The sequence below is a fragment of the Lycium ferocissimum genome, chromosome 7 (genome assembly GCF_029784015.1).
Source record: "Lycium ferocissimum isolate CSIRO_LF1 chromosome 7, AGI_CSIRO_Lferr_CH_V1, whole genome shotgun sequence".
NCBI lineage: Eukaryota > Viridiplantae > Streptophyta > Magnoliopsida > Solanales > Solanaceae > Lycium > Lycium ferocissimum.
The window spans coordinates 1,062,835-1,071,932 of NC_081348.1; positions in this window are offsets into that span (position 1 = coordinate 1,062,835).

The window sequence follows — 9,098 nt, forward strand, 5'->3', positions numbered from 1 at the left end:
ATCTAGTACAAGATCCTATTCTTCGAAAATCCATTCGATAGCCAATATTCCTCCTCTTGTTTATTACAAAACGCTCATCCCTTAGGTAGGTTCTCTCTCAACTATAAGTTCACCTTGCCAATGACGGGCATGTTTTATATCCACCCATGACTTTCTCACTCATTTTCCATCATCTTTGTTAATTCCTCTAGGGCATTCCATCATTCCTTTCATTAACTATATAGCCTCATACTACTAACTCAATAATCCTATGGTGGTAAACTTCTAAAATACCTATGATGCACTCACGTCTCATATAATCTTACTCTCATATCTTTATTAAACATTTTGATGATATAGTCTATACAATAAGAAGGTCGTCATCCATAACTACCCTCGGTACCATACATCATCTTCTTGTCCTTTTGACTAACTCTATCCTTTCTTTAACGTTCGAAACAACGACTATTCTGGAAGTTTTGCACCTCATGTCCTACTCATAATCATCTTTACAATTGTTACCTTCTAGTACTTCTAAAGTTATCTCATCGAAACTACAAGTGATAGATTAATACTATCCTCAAGGGCATACAAACATTATTACCGCCACCTATCTTTTCTTCTCCCATCACTTTCTCATCATACTCGCCATTTCAATCCACTATCTAACCACGGTTCCACTCTAAGCTTCTTCTTTTAACAAGATTCTTTTCTTTTCCCCCCCAACGCTATTTTTAGGACTTTATAGCTTACCGTCATCATATAGCATAAAACCCCTCAAAATCATATTTACTTGATTTTTAACATTTGATGACAGCAATAAATATACCTGTGTCAACATCTAGTAAGAACTCCAAGTCCCGTCGACTAGTCAATACATGAATACGGTTATAAGGATTATTCAAGCTCTGTTTCTCCTCTATTTCTACCATGAGCCACTAGCGTTTGAGTGTCTTGTCCCAAAAGGCGCACCAATGACCACGATCCAGCTGCCGATTCAGCAGGCTGCACCATACTTCATCTGCCTAGAAATAAGCACTCCGCATAATATGACCTGGCTAACCACAGGCATAGCAAACATCCGAACCCAAACGGCATGGTCCAAAAAGTGGCTTACCACATTGATCGCACCTTGGTAAGGACGATCTCATCCGACCGGATTCACTTTTATACTGGGAGCTTGAAACTCTAGAGCTTTGACTCGATATGGAGTAATTAGGGCGATCAGATCTCTGGCCCGCAAATCGTGAAAGTGCACTAGCCTCTGAATGGTCTCTGTCTCTAGAATTTTGTTATCTCTGACCTGCTCTAAGCTCACTAATAGGCCCTAAGGATCTGGCCCTCTTGCTATAATCCCCATCATACTCACGCCCCTTCTCCCGCTGTTGCTATCGTTTCTCCAGGTTCTGAGCATGGGCCTGGATGCAAGATATATCCATACCTTCCTGAAGTGAAGCCATCATACACTCACTCATTAAGTGTGGCCCTAGGCCACTCACAAACTGGTGCATACAGTCTTCTATATCAGCTACCATGGCTGGAGCATACCTAGCTAAAGAGTTGAAAGAGATGCTATATTCGCGGGCACTCATATTTCCCTGCATCAAATTCAGAAACCTATCCACTCTAGCTTATCGGACCTCTGGCGGCAAGTAATGTCGGAGGAAAGCGTCCACAAACTCTTGCCATACTGGTGGAGGGGCATTGACTCCTCTAGAAGATATCCAAATCGTATACCAATGAACTGCAACATCCCGTAATCTATAGGAGGCCAGTTCTACTGATTCAACATTGGAAGCATGCATTATTCTCAACATTCTCAGCATCTCATCTATAAAACTCTGCGAGTCCTCATCTGGTTCTGACCTAACGAATTCTGGAGGGTTCAAACTAATAAAATCAAGGGCTCTAGCACTGACAGCCCGGTCACCATAATCCGTGCTCTGCCGCTGAGCCTGAGCGGCGACTAACTGAGTCAGCAATTGAATGTCCTCTCTTACTTCTTGTCCAGAGGTGTCTGGCGGAGGAACTGGGGGTGTTGGAGCTGGAGCTGAGACCCCTTCATGCTGCTTCGATGGAAACGGTGAGTAAGAGGACTGGGATGGGACCTCATTATGAGACTCTCCCTCCTCTATGTCCATACCTGTCGTGCCCTTCTGGGTGGCTATTGCTTTCTTCTTTACCGGCATCACTGAATTCATAACACATAATTAAGGAAAAGAGAAATCTTATATCATAACTCTACCATATAATCTATGAATGAGAAAGACGGTCATTATTCCTAAATGCCTCCAGCCTCTTGTTTATAAGTGTGGTGCGCTTCACACCCATAAACAAGACTCTACTGGACACGGCTCGTAGACACACCCTAGGATGGAACTGCTGTGATACCACTTTTGTCACGACCCGACTAGAGGGCCATGATGGGTACCTGGAGCAGAATACCGAGCACCACTCATTATGCTAATCATCATACCTAACCTGAACACACATAATATCTAAGGCAATACATATATATACATAAGCCCTCACGGCTGCAAAAATGATATACAAAATATAAACGGATATGATCACGTAACATCTATTACCCATACATACGTATCTACGAGCCTCTAACTGGAGTACTGAAATCACAAGGACGGGACAGGACCCCGTCATGCCCCAAATATGTACACAAAGAACTATACCAATAATTTGCAACTCCGGAGTAATGAAGTGCTCCTGTATATCTGCTGACAGAGCTCCTACGTATCCAGTCTGTCCCCCTGTCTACCTGTGAGCATGAACACAGCGTCCACCAAAGAAAGGACGTTAGTACGAATAATGTACTGAGTGTGTAAGGCATGAATAGTAGAATGATATCAGAATGCGGATAACATAAGATGAAGTAGGTACGTATACCTCGTACTCTTCTTAAGATCTCTATCATATGAACTATTCATCTACAGGAGAAACATTTTATACACATCCATACGCAACGTACCTACATATGCATTCACATACATTTACTACAGATACATCTGTCATATCCGTACCCTGCCCGGTCGGGACTCGGTGTCATCCGTACACGGCCATTTCGGGAATCGTTGTTATGTGTACACAGCCTATTCGGGACTCGTTCATATCGTTACCCGGCCCTTTTGGGACTCGGTCATTCTTGTACCCGGCCATTTAGGCTCGGTAACATCATATGCATCTCATTTATTGCACTCATACCCGGCCATAACAAGGCTCGATATATTCTATAATCATTACTATCATCTTTGTGGAGACCTTTTATCAACCTCATCTTAAGAATCTTGAAGATCATAAGTTCTAGCATTGTTAGGAATAGGATATTTCAAACATCTCATACGGATTCACAATACGAGAGTTATGTCGTCATCTCACCTTGAAAGAACAATTACATAAGATGATATTAACAATAGTGAATACGATTAGAAGTCTTATAACAACTCATTGGCATCGTGGGAGCATTAAAACTTAAGCTTCGGCATTTTAGAGCTGAATTCATCGTCATAACCATCCTTAGCATCATATTTCTCTTTGAGGAACATTAACATAAGATGAGGCCAATTATCATGAATGGAATCAAGGACCATCTAATACGCTCAATCAGCTCTGGAGGACATCTAGAACTTTAGGCTTGATATCACCGAGCGAGGAATGATTGTAAGAGTTGGATGGTGTAATCATGAATTTCTAGCATTTTGGGAATGAGGATGATATTGATAGCACATGTGGAAGTATAGCTTAGGAATCATATAATTAGGTCATTAACATCATAATAGCATCATATCATAAAATCTAATATCTCTAGACATGTGATCATCATTATGATTATCATCGTGTATTTCTATCTTTAACTCACGAGAAGCTCTTAATAAATCATAAACTTGTAGCTTTCGGAATGTAAGAAAGTCACAAAAAGATAGAGGGAATAATATTATAGAAGACATGCCTTAGAAAGAAGGGGAATAGCCTTATATACCTTTATGTCTCCTTAACACTAAATGCTCTTCTTCCAAGCTTACAATTCTACATTCAAGAGAATTCGCACTAAGATTAGATTATCATAACCATTCATAAGCTTAAGCTAAAGCGAGTAAGAGCTAATGAAAATTGGGCAGCATTTCCTTTGTTTTTACAACTTCCTCCATATAATAAACAACTCCCAATCTTCAATAACAGCACCAACGGTATCATAATCAACAAACTTCATTAAGCTAGACATCATTCAATTCTCACCATTCCATTTCCAAGTCATCCATAACCATGATTACCACACAACGTCATTTTCATTCGCTTATAATGCTTCTTCAACATTCTTAATATCATTCATCACAAAATTATACTCATTACATACCACGGACTATGATTCAAGTTAAGTTACCATTCAAGAATACTACTATTTCCATATTTGAACTCCATATTCCACTTTCTTCCATAATCCAAGTCTTCCAATCATTCAATACTCTTAATAACATGGAATGAACATAAAACTCACCTTTGATTATGTAGGAATGGACTTAGGATGGAAATACTTCATTTGGAGAAAACCCTAACTTCAATTCCAAAGGAATTTCTAGCTTCCATGGACCCTAGCAAGCATTTATACACTTGATTTCCCTTGATTATTGATGTTTGATCTTTGATTTCACTTGAGTTTATGTTAATGAAGTGTGTGGAATATTTAAGAGTTCTTGAGAGAAGTGGAGAAGGTGGAAAAATGAGAAATTAGAAGTGGAACTTATATTTATACTTGAAAATTAACTCAGTCCGATGGGATTATACGGACCCTTATACGGTCCGTATAAGTGACCATATAACTCCATCGGTGATAGCCCTTCACTGTAACTACTATACGGACCACTATACGGACCGTATAAAGTTATACAGACCGTATAATGGGTCGTATAACTCACCCTTTTTCCGAACTTGTTCTCATCGTTTCGTTTGACCTCCAATCCTTATGGAACCTTCTTGGCACTTGCATAACACTTTATTAACAATCTAAAGAGCCTAATAACTAATCTTCAAGACATTACTAAACAATCCAAGTCTCAATAATTCCCATACTTTTCCAAATACAACTCATACTTCACTTTCCCTTCACGAACTTAGTTTCACTAATTCATATAACTTCAAAATCTTATCGTATGCACTTTAAATTTACCAAATACTCCCCTTAGTGTCATAAGAACTCTCATGTTCACCTTAAGTTCATGTTAGTCTATTTATACCACGACGACACGAAATGTCCGAGGTGTAACAGATTTGAAGGTCATAGAATTTATAGGGCTAAGAGGCAGAGGCAAATGCCTTGATAAGATTGTCCAATCATAAGCTGGCTGCCCGCTGATCACTGACTAGTTGATCTTCGATCTCATTAATCTGTTGTTTTAACTGTTCATTTTCAGTCTTCAGCCTTGTGTTTGCGGCTTCATGTTTAGCGCAGGGATCAGGTTCCTCAAGCAACTGAGTCTTTAAGAGAATATTATTGGCTCACAGCCTAGCAATTTTAGCAGTTGCTTTTTCTTGAGCATCAATTAGACTTGAAATAGTCGAAGTAGGTCTAACCCCACCCCTCTTGGGTATACACTCACAATCCTCCAATGTGGTTATTGTGACCATCTGCTTCTGGGTTCCCTCTGTAGCCTTGTCAGATGTCACTTTAAAGTGTTCAAAGATCTTTTGTTAAGAAGAAACCATAAGAAAGACCATGTCTACCCTTGTTGGTATATACGACCTTAATCATATGCTCGATCATTAGAGACGGCAAGCTAACGGATTGATAATTTGTTAGAGCTTCAAAGAGATACAGGTCGGTGATGAAAGCTTTGCTTCTCCCCTCAGTTCTTAGCAGCAACACTTTGTTAACAAGCTCAAACAAAAGCTGATATTCAAGATTGAGCTATTTTTTGAAGAGCCATTCTCCAGTGGCTGTTCCTTCGATCTTGATAATCATGTCCTTGAAAGCTTGAGTGGCTTTTCCTTCCACAAACTTCATTCCATCGGTAGATAAATGACGGATATTGCTCAGCCTGACTTCATCCAATTCAATCTTAGATCCATTCACATAAGATATTAAGGTGGTGTAGGCATCAGAATAGCAAAGGTTTGCATAAAATTTCGTTACTTCTCTGCCAAACACTTTTGGTCCCGGAGCAATAAAAAGATGACTCTACTGTTGGAACTCGATAATCTCTACTAACTCATTCATTCCATTGTACTCATTGATATTTTCATCAAACACTCTCCCAAGTATCACTTTTTGCTTCCTCAGATTCTCTTGCCTCTTTTGTTCTAATTCTCTGAGCCTTCGTCTTTTTGCAGAGTAATCAATTAATCTTTTTGAACTAACTTTTCTTTTTCTAGAAGATGAGGATCTCCCCTTTTATTTGGATTGTGCATCCTTCTCACTTTCATCCTCCTTAACTGCCTTGATTTCCTTCTCCTTGGATGCTTTCTCTTCTTCATTTCTTCTTTTCTTGGAATTTCTTTTCTCTTGAATAGGGTTTTTTTCTTTCTATCTCTCGACTTTGGAAACCGTGATATTCTCCAGTAGATCAATTACCTCGTCAATGAGACTTTTTCTCAGCAGCCTTATTATCTTATTCCCGTCAGTCTCCTTGACTTCTCTTAAGTAGAGGGACGTATTCCTCTATAGGTTTCCCTTTTCATCATTTTTCGTTTCGACTTCCACCATTACCTATTTCCACCAGTGGAACATCATCACAACACATCCCACTCTCTACTCCCTTCTCCACAATATCAGATATGTTTTCACCCTGTTTTAAGGAACTAACTTCTAAGATTGTGGAGGATTTCTCCTCCATTTCACGTGTCATTAGTTTTCCTCAAAGATTTTATTTCCATCAGCAGAGATATGTTCCTTTGTACTGACTTGATCCTCCGTGTCCTCAACCGTTTCTTTATTTTCTTTGAGGTCCTCGATGTATTGAAGAGCTTCCATGACAGTCTAAGTAGGTTTGAAAGGAGAATTCTTAGAAGAGGATACAATTTTTTAGGAATCTGACTCTTGCGAGTCCTGCAGGAGTGCAGAATTTGGGTTTTGAGGGAGTGATCGAAGGATCTTGATTCGAGAAAATAGGGATTTTAGGGAGAGGACTGAGGTTCTGTGTCTGATCGGACTGAGCTTTTAATGTTACACCATGAAAAAATTTCGCGTTACCAAGACTGTAGGCTACTTAGTATGAGCTCAAAGGAGAGTAAAGTTATACAAGGACTAGGGATGAGAATTATATTATATGAGTACAATAATAACATACATATGACATTTGGAGACCGTATGGTGTAATCAGTTAATACGTTACTTTATGAACAACCCTCGTAATCATAAGTTAAGGTGGGTCCACATGCTGGGGTTTTATAAAGGACATATGAAAAGTTATATGAGTAGTACATGGGAAGTTGAGCAAGTCTTAAGAAGGACTCTTGAGCCAAATATGGGCATAAGCCCTCCAAAAGGATGATGTAAGGATACATTTTCCGATGATCTAACTTAAAAAGGCCAAAGCGCCATTATAAGTTTGGAATTTGGAAACATACCAAAAATGAAAGTTGTAGATAATTGAAATAGAGGTTGTGTGCCCTCACACAATATTGGGATCAAAAGTTATAAGCATTTTACAACAGACTATCCAAGCAGAAAAATTACCCTACGGGAAAGCGACTAAAGGGCCGCGAACGTGAAGAGTAGCAGGGATTAACCCTTTGTGAACGCGACCCAAGGCCGGGAACACGAAGGGTAAGTTTTAAGTCGATTTTCGCCTACTTCAACACCCTATATAAGGGGCAAGACCCCTTTTTTCACTCAAATATTTCGCAAAAAGCTTAGCAAACTTATGTGTGTGGGTATGTGCCATAAAAGTGAGGGATTAGAGTGATTTCAAGTGGCGGAGTATTAATCGATGCCGGGGTAACGTTTAGTTGTGACTGTAGTATCATTTTGCGGTGGATTTCGGCTTGGATTCAAGGTGAATATTGAAGATATTATTGTTCAAAAGAAGAATAAGGTATGAATCTCTCATTATTAATATTAATTTTGCTTTTTTTTATGGAGATAAAATCATTAAATGCTCATATAACAAGTTGGTTAGTTGAGAAAGTTGGGAAACATCGTGTGAGATGTTTTATGGAATATATTGGTATGGATAATGGTATTGATGATGTTGGTATTGTTGTTGTTGTTGTTATTTGGTTGTTGATATTATGATTTCGGGCTAGGCATATAAACAGGGGAGATGCTACCCGAATTTCGGCAGATTCTAAAAAGATTTCATTTGAATGCTTGAGACAAGTGTATAATATTGTGCCTAATAATAGTGTGAATGGTCTTGTAGGTATATTACGAGACCGAAAATAGGTGGGAAAGCCGAAACTTGAATTTTCAGGTATGTTAAGGCTAAACCCTTTCTTTCTAAAGGCATGATTCTTTTGTTATAAACCTTTGTGTCATATCCATAATATCCTTGCTTCCACAAATGATAGAAGCCTATGAATCTCATGATCCTTACGATATTTTTGAGCTTATTCATGATTTTGAGACTATTCTTTGTGATTGATCTCGCCTCATAGTACTTGTTCTTTTGAGGTGAGATATAGCGATGACGATTCTATTTCTAATGCTATCTAAGTTCATGATTCTCGAGACTCCCATGACATCGTTGACTTCACCTTAAGATAGTTGATCTTCTAAGGAATGATATACTGATAATGATAATGCTAATGATGATGTTGATTTCATTTTTGTATTCTTATGTATATGTGGGTATGTATGCATTGCATCCCACTGATCGGTCGGGTATAACACAGAGTCCCGAAATGTTATATCCGGCATTTTTGCATATTCGGAAAATTCGAAATATTTTGATTTGAAAGGAATGAAGCCATATTTGGACCTTACTTGGTATCAAGGTGTTGGCTAGGAAAACATTGGTGCGGAATTTTCGAGGAAGGTTAAGGACAAAAGTCAAAATTTTGGAAATTGGTTTCATGAATTACAAAAATTTAGCCAACAATTGGGCTCAAAAAAAAAAATAATAGAAGAGGCCCAAAAGAGAGGGGGTGGCCGGCCACTTATGGCCCAAACCCAC